General features: G+C 41.5%; 1 protein-coding gene across 7 annotated transcripts in view; it reads left to right on the top strand.

Moving 5' to 3' along the window:
• ZNF81 (zinc finger protein 81) overlaps positions 1 to 18,460 on the top strand; it is a 112,982-nt gene that overhangs the window by 24,480 nt on the left and 70,042 nt on the right. Inside the window, exon 1 of one of the 7 annotated variants that reach the window (XM_077888459.1) lies at positions 8,328 to 8,440. The exons of the other annotated variants lie outside the window; for them this stretch is intronic. The gene's annotated coding sequence lies outside the window, so the exon portion shown is untranslated. Of the gene's footprint in view, positions 1 to 8,327; positions 8,441 to 18,460 lie in introns of those variants that run through there. 7 annotated transcript variants of the gene reach the window in all.

Genomic DNA, 18,460 nt, shown 5'->3' with positions numbered 1-18,460 from the left:
AAGTAAAAAGCTAGCAAAAGCAAATCATGTCTACAAACATTAAAATGTTTTACATGAATATCTATTAAATAGAAAACAAGTAATCTCAGAAAACACATGGAGGGTTTGTTTTGGCTCGAGCTGCCATAACAAAATGCCTTAGACTGGGTGGCTTAAGCAACAGAAATTTTTTTCTCATGATTTTGGAGGCCGGAATTCTGAGATCCTCGTGCCAGCAGGATCAGGTTCTGGTGAGTACCCTCTTCCTGGCTTGTAGGTGGCCACCACCTTACTGTCTTCATATGATCTCTTTGTGTGCACACAGAGGGGGATTAAACAAGCAGGTTCTCTGGTATTTTTTAAAAGGGCAGTTATATGAAGACCCCAGTCTAAATCCCATCATGAAGGCCCCATCATCATGACCTCATAATCCTCATTACCTCCCAAAGGCCCCATCTCTGCATACCATCTCACTGGGGTTAGGGCTTCAACATACAAATTTTAGGGAGATACATGCCTCCAGTTCATAACAGAATTGAACTCCAAGTGGCGCATTTTAAAGTTTATGCACTAAAGCAAAACTCGTAGAGGGAAAATGAGAGATTTGAATGCCTTTACTTATTCCTTTCCTATACCCACAAACTTTCCTTCCTGTTAAAAAGAAATGAGCTCTCCGCTCTACCACCGCCCCCTCCCACACTTTTAGGTATGTCTTTTCTTTCCTATATTATCACCTTTCCTCTTCTGTGCTGATACCTTCCCAAAGCATATAACATGCAGTGATATTTTTCATCTCAAAAAATCTGCCCCTTGGGATTCCTGGGTGGCTTGGAGCCTGCCTTTGGCGCAGGGCGTGATCCTGGGGTCCCGGGATCGAGTCCCGTGTCGGGCTCCCTGCGTGGAGCCTGCTTCTCTCTCTGCCTCTCTCTCAGTGTCTCTCATGAATAAATAAATAATCTTAAAAAAAATCTGCCCCTTGAGCACTGGGTGTTATTCTATATGTTGGCAAATTGAACACCAATAAACCAAGCTCATATCTGTAAAAAAAAAAAAAAAATCTGCCCTTGACCCCTGATCCACTTCCAGCTGAGGTGTTCCACCAGATCCAGTAATTCCTGCAAGTTCATAGACCAAACCTTCTGCTCTGTGTGTGTTTAACGCCCTCTCCTGTTGGTTGGATTTTTGGCCAGGGACTTGCTTCCTCAAACTGGGGTGGGGGTCACTCCCCCTATGACCCTCCTCCCGGTACAGTTCTCTACAGATCCTGGGAGCCTCCATTAAGCCAACATCTCCCCCCCACCACCCCTCAACTCTTCCTTATTCCTGCTTCATACCCTACATCCTTGCCAGAATCTTGCTTTCCTGAGGGCTTCTTAATACTCTGTTTAATGTTTTGGTACAGAAGCCTGACAAAGGGAACACCAATTACAGATCATTCCCACTTATGAATAGTGAGTGATGGGGCAATTATAAATGAAATATTACCAAAGAGAATCTAGCAGTTCCTTGAAAGAGCTTTCATTCTGAGCACACCGTTCAATATTACAAAATCTCTATGTAATTCGCCAATATTAACATATCATTGGAGAAAAGGGATTTGATAAAATTCAGCATCCATTCTTGATTTTAAAAAGTATCAAAGTTGAGCACTTCACACTTAAGTCTCTTCCCAAAACTCACAGTAGGGATTGTCACTGATGCAATAGGGGTTGATTCATGACATCCAGAATTCTTCATTTTGAATTGAGTCCTTTATCTTTATAAATTGCTTTCCTTTGTCTTATTTAATACTTGTCCAGAATTCACCTCTGACTGATACTAAAATGGAGACCTTGCTTCCTTTCTGTGGGCACTTCCTTATACTTTGATGATGTCCAGAATTCTTTATTTTGGATCGAGTCTTTTATCTTTATAAATTGTCTTCCTCTGTCTTACTTAGTTTTTTTGTCCCGGAATTCTCCTCTGGTTGGTTTTGAAATGGAGACCTTGCTTCCTTTCTGCTGGCTTTTCCTGATACACCTTTGCTCATCCTTTTTACCATTGTAATTTTGAGTCCTTGCACATTTTTTTCTATATGTTTGAAAAGGTGTGTTTAATATTATGCCTTCTAGTTTTAATGCTACTTTTAAAATGTCTTTCACTATATGGTCCATTTTGCTTTGTTTTGGGTTCCTTCTAGTAATTTGAAAGGGTTGAATTCTTTTTTGGTTCTTTCAGTGGGTACCTTTATAACATTAATGTTATAAAAAATCTAATTATTGAAACAGTATCTATTAATTGTCCAGTATGAGTCATGATAAGAGTCTTGTACTGCTATTTCAAGAGTTCTTTTATTTGTTATAAGCTTTCCTTGAATTCTGAGAGCTTGTCCAAATTGGGTCAGTCTCTAGGGACACAAATGATATACATATAGAATTTCCTCTCTTCCATATTTTTCTGTATTATATTTAAAAATCATTATTCATTTCCACTTCACTTTGTTCACTAATCATAATTCTTTCTTTGTTACCTACTATTGGGGCAGGAACTGTTAAAGACTTCATTTCTATATTGTTTGTTTACTTCACTTTTTTATTGAGGTCTGCCAACATATTACACAAATTTTTAAGACAGCTGAACAAGTGTCTTTTTGAAGTTGGTTCCTTCAAATCAGAATCCAAATGAAGTCCAAACATTGCATTTTTTTAAGTTTTTATTTTGATTCCAGTTAGTGAACAGTGTTATATTAGCTTTAGGTGTGCAATATAGTGATTCAGTGCTTCCATATAATACCTGGTGCTCATCATGACAAGTGGCCTCCTTAATCTCTGTCACCTCCCTCCCTCCCCTCCCTCCCCCCCTCAGTTAACCTTCAGTTTGTTCTCTATGATTAACAGTCTGTTTCTTGATTTGTCTCTCTTTTTTTCCCCTTTTTTAGTTTGTCTTGTTTTTTAAATTCCACATATGAGTGAAATCAGAGAATATTTGTCTTTTTCTGACTTATTTTACTTAGCATCATACTGTCTAGAACCATCCATGTCATTGCATTGTGTTCCTGTGTCTCGTCAAGAACTGGAATGGGTCTGAGTTTTTTTTTTTAAGATTTAATTTATTTATTCATGAGAGACACAGAGAGAGAGAGGCAGAGGGAGCAGCAGGCTCCACACAGGGAGCCCAATGTGGGACTCGGTCCCGGGACCTCAGGATCACGCCCTGGGCTGAAGGCAGGCACTAAATCACTGAGCCACCCAAGGATCCCCGGGTCTGAGATTTTATTCTACTTGCAAACTAAAGAGTGAGCCTGCCACAGTGGCCTGGATGCTGGCGGAAGTCTTGAGACTCCTGGGTCAGAGAAAGAGGACTTAATACCCATGGCAATAGTAGCCGGTGTCTTCGCATTTGTGCCAGTTTCCTATGGGGTGACATGAAAAGGCCTGTGTGACATCTGCCTTCTGTGTCACATCTGTGTGACATGAAAAGGCCTGTGTGACACAGTGGGTTCCTTAGATTACCTGAATCTTTTATAATGAGTAGTAAGCAAACCTGGCCTTTGCCCTGGAGGGTGGCACAAATATGTTCTAAGGCTGTTTGTCATGCAAACATCCTTGAAAAGATAGTCCAGAACAAAGGGTGGTCCATGCCTGTGCTCACTAGACATGCAGAACTGTGCAAGTCCCGTGGAGAATTGTCTCCCAGCAATATCCACTGGATATCCATAATATCTAATACCATTTCTATATTGTTTTGCTTTCTGCAAATTTTCTCATGAGTACGCTATTCCATTGGTCACTCTGATTAATCTGACTCATGGAGGCCAGTGCCAAATCTATTGTTTGTCTCATGCAGCATTTAATTAAAGCAATTATAGAGTTCCAAGTGGCAGAATGAGGCCATGCTGCAGTATTTTGCTCAGCCATAACCTCCAGGATTCCAGACTCAATCAACTGAACAAATCCCGTAAGTCATTAAGGTTCACCTCACAAAGCCAGGTGCTTTTCTACTTAAGTTTCTATAGTGACCTTTTTGCTTGGCCTGAGGCACTAATCCAGATGCAGCAGCACGTATTAGTAATTGCACAGTTTCTGCCTTGGCCCAGTGGGGCAATTTCATCATCTGTAACAACCCTGGACAGCAAGTTGAGGCTGACCGGAATGCCTTCCAGGGCCAAGGTAGTATGATTGATCACCTCAGCTAAAATCAGGAACAAATTTCTTACCACCTTTTCTAATTGGATGATCCCTGTTATAGGAATACCTTCCCTCAGGATGCACATAAATATACAAGCCATTTATCCTTCTAGGAAGCTCCTTGTAGCAAACCAAGGGTAGCTTCCTTCTGGAGAGATCTCTAGAGTTGTTTTAAGGGCTACCTCAACCACCAGTCTCCATCTTAACAACCACCCCTAAGATGCAAAGCACTGTGATTTTGTTTTGTTTTGTTTTTTTTTGGCAAGGGGAAGGCAAGTTAATAGCTGGCTTTCACACATAAAGTACAATTCCAGGGTGTACCCCCTGGATGAAAGTGTTGTTTACAATGGGGGGGCCCTCTAAATAGGACCCTTAGCAGTCTGGGGACACAGATTGAGATTGCCTCCAATGTGACCTGTCAGCCAGCTGGTAGTCTTTAACTGTTGAAGACAAAACTGAGCAAGAAAGGAAATTAATTATGTTCAGGCTGTTGCAGTCAGGAGAGTGCCCCAGATCTGAAGAGCAGAGTGTCTCAGTATTGTGGTTTTGCCTTTTACTCTTAGAGGGAGAAGTAGACAAGTTATAGTAGGGTGATTTACAGGTGTGATTGTTTCTGCATTCAGGGGAAATCTCTGCTTAAAATGTTTCTCTCTGTGTCTGGCTACTTTAAGCCAATGCCAGTTAATCATTCATGAGAGAGAGAATAAGGAGTTTGAGGGTCTGTGTTTGGTCTTTCAACAGTTTCAACAAAAGGGGAAAGGTCTGTGTTTGGCCTAGTCACAGGTAAACCCAGGAGTCTTATGGGGGTCATGAGAACAAGTGGACAGCAAGTCTTACCTAAAGCATATGGGGAAAAGTGTTCTTTGCTATAAATCATTTCAAGAACACAAAAGGATGAGGTGATTTCTTAAACTATTGCTGTTTTCAGGGCTCAAGTGGAATTCAACATCATCTCTTGTTAAGATAACAATAAGGTTGTCCTTAAATATATCTGGAAAATAAGGCAATATGGGAATGCCTGGGTCTATGATTATCAATCCAGGTTTGTGGATTGTCAATCTACATGTAAAGCTGTCAGTTTAGTTTTGATCTCTGTGTGCAAAGTCATTTGGAGGTGTAGTTGTTCTCGGGTCTGCTGGATTATGATATGTTGTTGAATCATTTGTCAAGACTGCCTGAATGGTAGCATTTAAGACTATGGGAAGGATGCATCCCCAACTGCATGAGAAGGATTAATAATCTTTGCAATATACCTCAAAGGCAGGATCCTATATTCTGGCCAGGAGAACATGTTTCACAAGCTGTCCATATCAACCTTAGAAAGCCAAGTAACCTTCTTGAATATCATGACTAACTATTCTGTTTGGCCTGTGGCATGCATCCAAGTGCAATGAGATATGTTGTTGGCTATGGCACAGATGCCTCCCTGACTAGGAAGGAAGTCAAGAGTTACATGATTGTCAGAATGACTTGGGCCAGCGAGTTTAAATTTATTTACAGTGCTCCTAAGGTAGAAGTGGTATTTATTACTTCTGCAAGAGCCAAGGAGCGATTTTGAATTATTTTTTCTAGTTGGAGAATTCCCTTGGTGGGTGAAATGGCCCTCATGAAGAAATGGTGCATAAAGAGAGAATTGCTGATTTCCCAGGGAAGTTCAAGAACACACTATAGTTGGCTTATTTTGGAGTGGTTGTATAAGTCTCCAAAGGGACATGTGGTCAGCAGGTGGGCTGTTGGTTTTCAACATTTGAAGGTCCCAAACAAGGATTGCAAAGACACAGGAAAGGTTGGTGTGAGGAAGGCAGAGGTAGGCTGGCAGCCACATAAAAAGTAGTATCATAGGGATTACAGCCAGTGTTTGCATTGTGGAAACCGTTATTAATAAATGGTTGTGGTTAACCTTAGCGTGGCTCCTCAGGAGGAAGCGTCTTTGGGTAGAACCAAGCAAGGTCCATAAGCCTGACTGGAAAGTGGTAGGGAGAAAATGATGGTTACCAGGGATGAAAAGTGCCCCTATATATATTTTTTACACTCAATCCTGAGAAAATGGAATTATGGAGTTTGGAGATCTCAAGCATTAACTATGTTGGGGGATAAGGTGTAGTTAGCATATGCTGAACAGTTGGGGTTGACAGTGTGGGGTGGTTTTAAATACCAGTATGGATCATTAAGGGCAAATGGGATGTGCTGAGGGGAATGGTTGTTTAGATTGTTGGTCAACTTTCTTTTAAAGATTTTATTTTTTTCTTCCAAGATTTTATATAAGTCCAAGTTAGTTAACATACAGTGTAGTATTGGTTTCATGAGTACAATTTAGTGATTTGTCACTTACATATAACACCCAGTGCTGGGTATCTGGGTGGCTCAGTGGTTGAGCATCTGCCTCTGGCTTGGGTCATGATTCCGGGGCCCTGGGATCAAGTCCTGCATCAGGCTCCCCATAGGGAGCCTGCTTCTCCCTCTGCCTATGTCTCTGTCTCTCTCTATGTGCCTCTCATGACTTAAAAAAAATTTAATACCCAGTGCTCATCACAAGTGCCCTCCTGAATGCCCATAACCTGTTTAGCCCTATCCACCTCCCCTCCAGCAATCCTATTTGTTTTCTGTAGTAAAGAATCTCCTGTGGTTTGTCTTTCTGTTTTTATCTTATGTTATTTTTCCTTCCTTTCCCCTATGTTCATCTGTTTTGTTTCTTAAACTGCACATATGAATGAAATCATGTGGTATTTGTCTTCCTCTGACTGACTTATTTCACTTAGCATAATGCACTCTAGTTCCATCCATGTCGTTGCAAATGGCAAAATTTCGTGCTTTTTTATGGCTCAGTAATATTCCATTCTGTGTGTGTGTGTGTGTGTGTGTGTGTGTGTACACATACCACATCTTCTTTATCCATTCATCAGTCAATAGACATTTAGGCTCTCTCCGTAATTGGCTATTATTGATAGTCCACTATAAACATTGGGGTTCACGTATCCCTTAGAATCAGAATTTTTGTTATCCTTTGGATAAATACCTAGTAGTACAATTGCTGGGTCATAGGATAGTTTTCTTTTTAGATTTTTCAGGAACCTCCACACTTTTCCAGGGTGGCTGTACAAGTTTGCATTCCCAACAATAGTATAAGAGGGTTCCCTTTCTTCATATCCTTGCCAACATCTGTTGCTTCCTGAGTTGTTAATCTTAGCCATTCTGACAGGTGTGAGGTGATATCTCATTGTGGTTTTGATTTGTATTTCCTTGATGATGAGTGATGTTGAGCATCTTTACATGTGTCTGTTGGCCATCTGGATGTCTTCTTTGGAAAAATGTCTATTCATGTCTTCTGTCCAGTCCTGTCCACTCTTAACATGAGTATGTAAGAGTCAGCCTCCAGTGGACTGAAAAAAAGTCAGTGATTTGGCAATTGATGGCAATTTGGAATGAAAAGTATGGTGGCAGTTGTCTACAAAGCACTGATGTACTGAGAACCTCCCCAGTAAGGCTGTTTGATGGACAGAGAAAGGTGCTCCGTTTGTAGACTTCAGTCAGACATCCTGGATTCTTCAGGCAAATATTTTATATAATGGAAAATGACATTGTAACCTGTTGCTTTGCTTGCTCTTAAAGGCAGTCTTGCAAATAAAGCAAAGGCTTTCAAGTATGTTTTAAAATGTCTTTTTTTCTAAACATTTTGAACTACGATTCAGGGGGTGAAGTACATTTTACATGGTGACCAGTGTATACACCCTGACTGTAGTCACACATATGCACACGCTAAACACATACACATACACACACAAATGTAATAAACCAAAGTTTTAAAAGTAGTACCCTTTAGAAATAATGTGCTGGGATACTTTCTCTTTTTTTCTCCTCTATATCATTAAAAATAAAAGCTGGTTACAATAAAAAAAAGTATGCTTGTATTATACTTGATTCTGGGAATGTAGAAGATGTGGCTGTTTTTTATTAACTGACAATATTAAACTAGTCTCATTCGTCAAAGATTTACCTCAATTATTTGAACTTGAATTCTTAAAATATTTGAGTTCCTGTCTGTAAGAACACTTTGTTTTAAGCACATTGAGAGTACTAGGAGTTCAGAGCTACCTAATTTGGGGGAATTTGAGGGCTATTCATTTTTGCCTAGAGGTAGGAAAGTATTACTTACTCACAGACATGTAAACACACATACAGACACAAATAGAGGGCTTATAGCTCACTGGTTCATGTAAAAGAGCTGTGTTTTGCCAGGAGGCTTACTGCAGTAGTGGAGCTAAGCAGGACATGGTGCTGGGTACTGAGAGAACCTGGTAAGACAGGAGGAGGTTTAGATGGAAGGAAGTTGTGTTGCATGTTATCCATTTCCACCACAGGTATGGTTTGTGTGTTCTGAGGGAGGGCAGTAGGAGAAGAAGAGGTATTAGTAATGAAATGTGTTACCTTGCTTCCACTAGTAAGATGGTAGGATGTCCATGGCTCAGAGATGATCATTTCCCCTTGCACACTGAGTCAGCTGTGGGCACAAGTGGGAGGGTCCCTTTGAGGAAAGCCATTGGGGAGAGGGATTTTTGGACTTTTGTTCCCTTTTGTATTTTAAGGCCAAGAAATCCCAAGTCTAGGGCCCCTTTGCTTTTCTTTAATAATGATATCTGCAAGTGTCCCTGTCTGTGGAATTTTTATAGGGAGCAGACTGCCCTGGCTTGTTTCCTTCTAATCATGGGTTTGCACTGTGTTCATTTGTGGAGTCCTTCTGGTGTTGAGCTAGTGTATGTATTTAGGAGGGAAGAGTAGTTCACCAATTTATGTTTTTGGATAATGTCTTTACTTTCTGGATGTAGGCCATGAACAGTTACTGACCAAGGTGGATGCAGTGTAATTGTCAAGAGCAAGACCAGAGTAATCTTTTCAAGTATTTTCTAATCTGTGTCTGTAGTTAGAGATCAAGTTATCTCTTCATTGTCTGCAATCTCTTTTTTTAAAGATTTTTATTTATTCATGAGAGAGACAGAGAGAGGGAGAGACACAGAGACATAGGCAAAGGGAGAAGCAGGCTCCATGCAGGAATCCCAATATGGGACTTAATCCTGGAACTCTGGGATCACAACCTGAGCCAAAGGCAGATGCTCAACCGCTGAGCCACCCAGGTGTCCCTGCAATCTTGTATCTCTAATACATTTTTGAGGGGAAGACAGTGAGACTGGATTCTAAAAGTCTCTCCCCAACATAGTGATTTAACTTCTCTAATACATTATGCTATGCTCACCACAAGTATAGCTACTATCTGTCACCATGTAATGCTAGTATAATTCCATCGACTATGCTATGCCTTTTATTCCCCTGACTTATTCATTCTGTAACTGGAAACCTATATCTCCCACTTCCCTTCACCCATTTTGCCCATCCCCTCACTCCCCTCCACTCTGGTAACCATCAGTTTGTTCTCTGTATTTATGGGTCTGATTCTGCCTTTTGTTTGTTCATTTTTTTTTTAGATTCTACATATGAGTGAAAACATATGGTATTTGACTTACTCTGATGGACTTATTTCACTTAGCATAATACCCTCTGGGTCTGCTCATGTTGTTGCAAATGGCATCATGGCTCGTCTCATCCTTTTCTATACTTGCATAATATTCCAGTGTGTGTGTGTCTCTCTCTATATATATATAGACACACACACACGCACATATATGTATATATACACACACACACACACACACAAAATCGTCCTTACCCATTTGTTTATCAGTGGACATTGAGGTTGCTAACATATCTTGGCTATTATAAATCATGGTGCAGTAAACATATGGCTGAGTAGATCTTTTCAATTAGTATTTTTGTTTTCTTGGGGTAAATACCCAGTAGTGGAATTACTAGATCATACGGTATTTCTGTTTTTAATTTTTTGAGGAACCTCCATACAGTTTTCCACAGTGGCTGCACCAGCTTGAATTCCCACCAGTAGTGCATGAGGGCTCCTTTTTCTCCACATCCTTGCCAACAGCTGTTGTTATCTTTTGAGCCTAAAGGTTCTGGCAGGTGTAAGATATCTCATTGTGATTTTGATTTGCATTTCCCCAGTGATTAGTAATGCCGAGTATCTTTTCATATGTCTGTTGGCCATCTCTATGTCTTTTATTCAGGTTCTCTGCCCATTTTTTAAAAAATATTTTATTTATTCATGAGAGACATAGAGAGAGGCAGAGACACAGGCAGAGGGAGAAGCAGGCTCTCTGCAGGGAGCCTGATGTGGGACTCGATCTCAGGACCCTAGGATCATGGCCGTTGAGCCACCCTGGTTCCCCTCTGCCCATTTTTTAAATGGACTGTTTGGTTTTTTTTTTGGTGTTGAATTGTATATTTTTTATGTATTCTGGATATTAACCCCTTATTGGATATATCATTTGCAAATATCTTCTCCCATTTAGTAGGTTAGCTTTTTGTTTTGTTGATGGTTTCCTTTGCTCTACAAAACCTTTTATTTTGGTGTAGTCCCAAAAGTTTTTGCTTTGGTCTCCCTTGCCTGAGGAAACATATCTAGAAAAATGTTGCTAGGGCTGATGTTAGAGAATTATTGACTGTGTTCTCTTCTCAGATTTTTATGGTTTCAGGTTTTACATTTAGGTCTTTAATCCATTTTGAGTTTATTTTTGTGAATGATGTTAGAAAGTGATCCAGTTTCATTCTTTTGCATGTAGCTGTCGGTTTTCCCAACACCATTTATTGAAAAGACTGTCTTTGCCCACTGTATATTCTTGCTTCCTTTGCTATAAATTAATTGACCATAAATTGTGGGTTTATTTCTGGGATCTCAATTCTGTTCCATTGATTTGTGTGTCTATTTTTGTGCTGGTGCTATACTGTTTAATTACTACAGCTTTGTAGTAAATCTTGAAATCTGGGATTGTGATGCCTTCAGCATTGTTCTTTCTCAAGATTGCTTTGGCTTTTCAGGGTCTTTTGTGATTCTCTATGAATTTTAGGATTATTTGTTCTAGCTCTGTGAAAAATGCTGTTGGTATTTTGATAGGGATTGCATTGAATCTATATATTGTTTTGTTCTCCCCTCTGATTTTAATTTGCATGTTAGCCTTGGAGGCGTTCTGATTTTTTGAAGGTCTATCTTTGGGGCCCACTAAGCAGTTTTATTAGTTGATATAAATCAGGGAACCCAGGAGATTATCCCCCAAAGGCCAGTCTGAATCCATTACTAAATTCTCTGTTCTTACAAGGGTCTTGAAAGTCTTTTTTTTTTTAAAGATTTTATTTATTTATTAATGAGAGACACAGAGACAGAGAGGCAGAGACACAGGCAGAAGGCAGGCTCCATGCAGGGAGCCCGACGTGAGACTCAACCCCGGGTCTCCAGGATCATGCCCTGGGCTGAAGGCAGCGCTGAACCGCTGAGCCACCCAGGCTGCTCCTTGAAAGTCTTTAACAACAGCATGTAAATCTGAACAAGACCAAGCCTTGTTCAGCGACACACTCAGGTTGTTGACCTTCTATCACAGTTGGAGGAGGGCAGTAATCTAGGTTAGGGAGGGTAATTAGGAGCAGGAGAGTTTAATGGAGCCACAGACAGTAGAAGAGGGGGAGTAGGGGGCTGAAGTGGGGATAAAAGGAATCTATAGAATGAGGAGGAATGGTGAGTAGGGGAAAGGACTAGAGTGGTACACATGGAGGGTTATGGTGAAGGAAGGGTTGTAAAGTTTAGTTGGGGATGAAGGAGGAGCAGGAGGGGCAGACTGGTAGTAAGAGAGATAGTCCTTAAGGGACTATACAGTTTGGGATAGATTGGAGGTATTTTCTCATTTTTCAGCCTCTTTGTACCAAACAGAATAAGCTGACCATTGGTGAAAAGAGAGGTCTTAGAGCCCCAAGATTTGAGGCTGCTTCATAAATGAACACATCTGGGGAGATCTCACATGCCCCAAAGGAGACATTGGAATTCTGAGTTGTCCTTAGTTATAAAATTCTGCTGTTTTTGGAGGCAGTGAATTGTTGCCATAGTGGTGAGGCGTGTAATTGGCAGGAGTTTTATGAAGGGGTTGAGAACTGGATTGAGAGCTTCCAATGAATACCAAGGTTAAACAAAATCTGGCAGCAAAATAAAACCACAGGAAGAATGAAAATCACATCCTTATTGTGCTACCACGGATGGTGTCCAGAGCACAGGGATGAGGAGCTGAACTCATCATGGGATCCCTGGATCACCAGTCAAGGAAGGAACACAGTTTGTGCTTGCAGCCTCACTACCTAAGTGGGGAAGATGGGGTTCCAGAGATAGGCTTCTAGTCCTATTCAAGTCATGACACCAAACTGTCCAAGACAAAAACTGAACAAGTCAGAATACTGATTTTACTCAGGCTATTGCTGTTGAGAGAGTACTTAAGATGTGAAAATTGGAGTGTCTTGGCAGGGTGGTTTTGTCTTTTACTTTCACAGGGAGGAGTAAGAAAGCTATAGTGGGGAGGTTTATGGGTGGAATTGTTTTGGCAATCAGGGAAATTCTCAATTCAGTCAGCTGAAAAAGAAATGTTTATTTCTGTGTCTGCCTAGTTTAAGAGGGATAGCTTTCTCATCTCAGTTAATCATTTATGAACAAAGAACAGGGAGTTAGAGGGTCTGTGCTGGCCTTCCTTGTCCACAGGTTCAGGCAAAAGGAGAAAGGTCTGCATTTGACCTTGTCATGGGTAAACAAGGGAGTTATTTGGGAATCTTATGAGAGGCATGAGAAAGAGTGGACAAGCCAGCCTTATATAAGTTATATGAGAAGGATGATTTTTTTTTTTTTTGGTGGCAGGTCATTTCTTGAGGAAGAACACAAACAAGTGGGGGTATTTCTTAGCTGTCACTGACTATTATCAGGGCTCAGGTGCAGTTCAGCATTGTCAAGAGTTTTCAGTACTGTTTGGGAACTTGAGGCTAGTCCTGTGTGTCTGTGTCACCAGCCACGTGGCATTCTTCTGCCTCCCAAGAATGACTGAGTGATGGTTGAGGGAAAGTGGCTCAAAGGAGACATTTAGATGTGTTGACAGCTGTTTTGCTTGTGGGATGCAGAGCTGGGACCCCTCCCTGCTGTTCCTGATGGAGCAAGGTTACTGGGAACCTGGTTGCGTGTATTGGCAGGCCTGATAGTTAAATTGAAGGCCCTTACAGCTGTTTTGGGGAAGTGTACCAGGGCACTTTCCTTTGTGAGGAAGTCTCCAGGGGTGGTTCTGAAAGACCGAGATCATTAATGTCCCTCCTTTATCTGTACCCTTTGGGGTCTTATGTGTTTCCTCTTCAGGTTCTATGTTCTTGCTCACCCTCTACTGACAAAAAAATCATATGGTCTAATCTAGTAACTATAAATTCAAACCTCCCCACCCCATCTACTATTAGTTCCCAGACTTTTCATCTGATGTGGTCAGGTGCCTGAGGGGCGAGGGTGTTTTTTTTTTTTTTTTTTAATTTATTTATGATAGTCACAGAGAGAGAGAGAGAGGCAGAGACACAGGCAGAGGGAGAAGCAGGCTCCATGCACCGGGAGCCCAACGTGGGATTCGATCCCGGGTCTCCAGGATCGTGCCCTGGGCCAAAGGCAGGCGCCAAACCGCTGCGCCACCCAGGGATCCCTGTTTTTTAATAAATTTACAGATGTCTGTTCCATTCTGTACTTTGGCCCATGTAAGTCACTGTGGGGAGACACAGTGAGTGATATGCTAAACCAATTATCCTTAGGATCTAGAACAGTGTCACTCCAACCAGAGAATTAAAATGACTGAATCAGAATTTGATTTACATCTCTTAGGCTCCCTGCCTTCTGGCTGGGCTGCCACCCAGAGGGTTACCAAACAGTCTGGGTTGCCATTAGGTGAAAAAAGAGGATTATACCCAGGAATGTTTAAGACAGGATCCCAAATTGTCAAAATATGTCCATATAACCCCTAACGCTTTTTGTTCTGATCAGTACCCAGGGAGTGACTGAAAGATTATTCTGGGGACAGCCATATTCATTGACCAAACTGCCTTACTAGGGTATATGGACCGGGAAGAGGTGGGGCAGATAGAGTCTGAAATTCTTTTGAGTCCATTTTTGAGAAGACCATTCAAGTACAAAAAAATACCAGTGTGGGAGTCCACTGATACCTTGACTATTGGCCTGTTGCTACATGGCTTTTGCAATAAAAGGCGAACCATCTTCAGGCTGCCAAGAGTCTAGAAAGCTGAAAACCAGACACACATTAATTCTAAGAGCCACAATTGTGTGGCTGGAGCGAAATGAGCAGACTGAAATGGTAGTACTCTAACCTGAAAAAAATGTCACCAATGGTGCAACACCAGTGAAAGAGCTCTGAGAGGGGGCCTGAGGTGTGATACAGTTTGTCATGGGCAGGCGGGGCCATACTTCATGGGATGTGCCCTCCCTCATCAAACCAGTCATCTTTCAGAAGGAGTCACAAGTTTGGCATGCAGTGGTAGCTTCTGCATCAGAAAGGTAGTAGTCTATATTGATGGATGTGTTGCCGTGTCCAATGTGATGATGGGTGCAGAATACAGTGGCAGTTATCTGGACAGAGAAGGCTCAACCAGTAGCCTGATTCCAGTCAGTGTTATTAGAGAATGGTCCCTTCCCATAGGCATCTATCTGGGTAACCCAGACTGTTCCAGTTAGTAGCTGCAATTTGTTTCCATAGTCCATGATACCAAAGGGCTGTCCAATCTCTCAGTGTGTAGTCTTCCACATAGGAGACTGAATGGCTAGACATTGGCAATAGGTCAAGGATCAATAAATATCAAAGGGAATATTAGCCAGGGTTATGGGAATGGCCCTGAGTTCTGCCTTCTGAGTAGAGTGTCCACATCCATTCTCGGTTCTGGTGAGGTAGCACAGCTACAAGAGCCCAGTGGAAACCGCTAGATTCCAGCTTGGCCAAACCATTAGTGGATTAAGTCCAGGTATTTGGGGAAACCTCTGTGAACCAGGGGCTCCATTAAGTCCAGCAGCATTGCTCCACGTGGCAGAATGGGAAAGAAATTTCCTCCAAAGGGATAGCTGTCTCATTATCATATAAAGCTAAGATGCTGTTGGTGTCAGGCCAGCTGTGCTCTTGAATATACTCTTTCCTTTTGACAAGTGATGATTTGGGGGGGGTGTCCTTTCCATATTGTTAGTCATCGAGTCTTGACCTACCCCAAATTGGGACTATCAGGCTAGAGAGTTTTAAGGCCTCCTTGGGTCAGGTGTGCAGTTTTGACAAGGGACCAATAACAAGCTGGTAGCTGCTTTTCATAAGAGATGTTGCTAGTAGCTGTGGAAGAAAGATGACAAGGCCAAAACCCCAACAGGCTTTTCCAAGTAGTGGTTACCTCCCTTTGCTAGTGACCCCAGTAGGCAAAATCAGGAGTTATATAAACTGTTAGCTCAATAGGCTCATCAAGCTTTTAAGACCCTGAAAGTAGGGAACAGAGAATGTACCACAGCTAGCTAGACAGCATCCTATCTATACAGCCTGTTGGTTTGAGCCCCATTCAAAAAACATTGGTTTGCTGTTTAGCCAACATAAAGTATCAAGCAGAATGTCCAGGGAAGACACAAACTGTCTCCCATACCGAAAGAGTCCAGTATGATGCTGGGCTACCTTTTAGGTGTTGAGTTCAAAGAAGTGGAACTTTTTCCTTGATGGCAAGAAGGGTAGAGTATTGTTAACCCACCAAGAGTTCCCAGGCACTTGACTTGGTGAGGAGACCCCTAAATTTTGTCAGGGTTTGCCAGCCACCTCTGATGGCAAAGGCATAATAATGTCACCAGCAGAGCCATTGAGATTAAGGCTTCTGACTGGCCAACCAAAGGGACTTCATCTGTCTGGTGAAAAGTTTGGACAGGAGAAGATAGAGGCAGTCTTGCTAACTAACCCACTTACTGGTTTGAAATACCAAGGTACTCCCATTAACTCTGAGAATACACTGCAAAAGCACTTCATAGGCCTTGCCATGTGAGTACAGATTGGTCTTGGTCCTTGGTGTCAAGAACTGTGAAGACTCCCCTGCACTGCCCCTGCTGCCGCTACTTATAACCTAACAAGTTGGCTTGCCACGGTTTCCAGTGTCCACAGAACTCAGAAGACTCCTGAGTCATCAATGAAAGACTTTGTTACAGAAAATACAGTGGCCAAAATCAGCTTGGTTGCACGTTAGGGAAAAAAATTAAAATCTCCTGGCAACCTAGGAAATCTCCACAAATGGAGAATAGAAAGAAAACCATTTTCTTGAGTAAGCAAAGCATTAAATCAAATCGAAATGTACATCACAAGCAATTAACTAAAGAGATTGCAGAAACTGAAATCTTGGACCTTTTGTGTTGCTGAGCAGATACAGTCTGTTCTCAAGGTAAATGATTACTTGTCCTCATGAAAGAGGGATGACAGCACGTTTCACTCTAATTCTTTCATCCTAAATTCACTTGGCAATTAAGGTGGCCATCTGTGCTAGTTCATTGCCACTATCCAAAGGCAAAATCAAGCTTCTCCTGTTTCTGTGACAAGCAGGTAGTTACAGCTTAGAGCCAGGTGCCCAGGCTAAGCTCCCAGCATGATGGGGAGATAAGGACGCTTTGTTCCTTGATGTTTACATTTCAAGGAGATAGCTCCCAGGCCCTTAAGAAAAACATTCCTGGGTTGTAATGCTGACGGAAGACCTATTTAGCCTTTTAAAAGATTTATGTGCATATCTAAGGGGCAGAGGAAGGATTTACTAATACTAGTTGTGTCAGGGCACCTGGGTTGCTCTGTGGTTGATCATCTGCCTTAGGCTCAGGGCATGATTCCGGGGTACTAGGATTGAGTCCCACATTGGGCTCCCCTTAGGGAGTCTGCTTCTCCCTCTGCCTACGTATTTCTCTGCCTCTCTCTGTGTCTCTCATGAATAAATAAAGTCTTTTTTTTATTTTAATTTTAATTTTTTTTAATTTTTTTAATTTATTTTTTATTGGTGTTCAATTTACTAACATACAGAGTAACCCCCAGTGCCCGTCACACATTCACTCCCACCCCCCGCCCTCCTCCCCTTCTACCACCCCTAGTTCGTTTCCCAGAGTTAGCAGTCTTTACGTTCTGTCTCCCTTTCTGATATTTCCCACACATTTCTTCTCCCTTATATTCCCTTTCACTATTATTTATATTCCCCAAATGAATGAGAACATATAATGTTTGTCCTTCACCGACTGACTTACTTCACTCAGCATAATACCTTCCAGTTCCATCCACGTTGAAGCAAATGGTGGGTATTTGTCATTTCTAATAGCTGAGTAATATTCCATTGTATACATAAACCACATCTTCTTTATCCATTCATCTTTCGATGGACACCGAGGCTCCTTCCACAGTTTGGCTATCGTGGCCATTGCTGCTAGAAACATCGGGGTGCAGGTGTCCCGGCGTTTCATTGCATTTGTATCTTTGGGGTAAATCCCCAACAGTGCAATTGCTGGGTCGTAGGGCAGGTCTATTTTTAACTGTTTGAGGAACCTCCACACAGTTTTCCAGAGTGGCTGCACCAGTTCACATTCCCACCAACAGTTTAAGAGGGTTCCCTTTTCTCCGCATCCTCTCCAACATTTGTTGTTTCCTGCCTTGTTATGAATAAATAAAGTCTTAAAAAAAACCCCAAATACTAGTTGTCGCAAAGAAATGCTCTAAGGAAAGAGAGGGAAGAAAAGGTCTTTTTCCCTTTTGACAACAAGGAAAATTCAGTTTTCTAATCCTTACAATTTCCCCCTTTTAAAAATAATAATACCACAATTTTCTATGTCCATTGAACTTTCGACCTTTCTCAAGGCAATTTGCAGCCACCTAAATATCCAGCAAGTCTACACAATAACAAAGCAAAGCAATTATGGAAACATCCATAACATGAGTGGAAAAATCTGTAGTATTTCCCTTAGGGAATAAACCTTTAAGTATGTTTACCAGTAGTTAAAGCACAGTCTTGATTAGCTGTGTGCAAAAATTGCCCTTTCCCCGCAGGGTACCTTTACAAACTGTTGTGATGTCTATTGCTTGCTTTTTCAAATAGTTAAGGATTATTTTTTAATGTCTTGTGAAATCTTATCCAAGCCTAAAGACTAGCTCTTTGGAAGCCTGATAATCTAATTTTGAAAGAGTTTTTTCTTATAAGGTCCAATGAATTTCTCCTGAGTTCCTATCATTCAATAAGTAACATCACTTTTACATAGTTTATCCCTGCATTAGTTGTTCTGTCTCCCCAAATAATATTTCCCAGATACAAAACACAAAGACACCCATGGTCATTATGCAGTGTATTATTACACGACACTTTTTGAAGGGTGT

This window comes from Canis aureus, chromosome X, assembly GCF_053574225.1.
Source record: "Canis aureus isolate CA01 chromosome X, VMU_Caureus_v.1.0, whole genome shotgun sequence".
In the NCBI taxonomy this organism is placed as follows: Eukaryota; Metazoa; Chordata; class Mammalia; order Carnivora; family Canidae; genus Canis; species Canis aureus.
The sequence above is the reverse complement of the archived record's forward strand: the minus strand, read 5'-3'. Positions and strand labels throughout refer to the sequence as shown.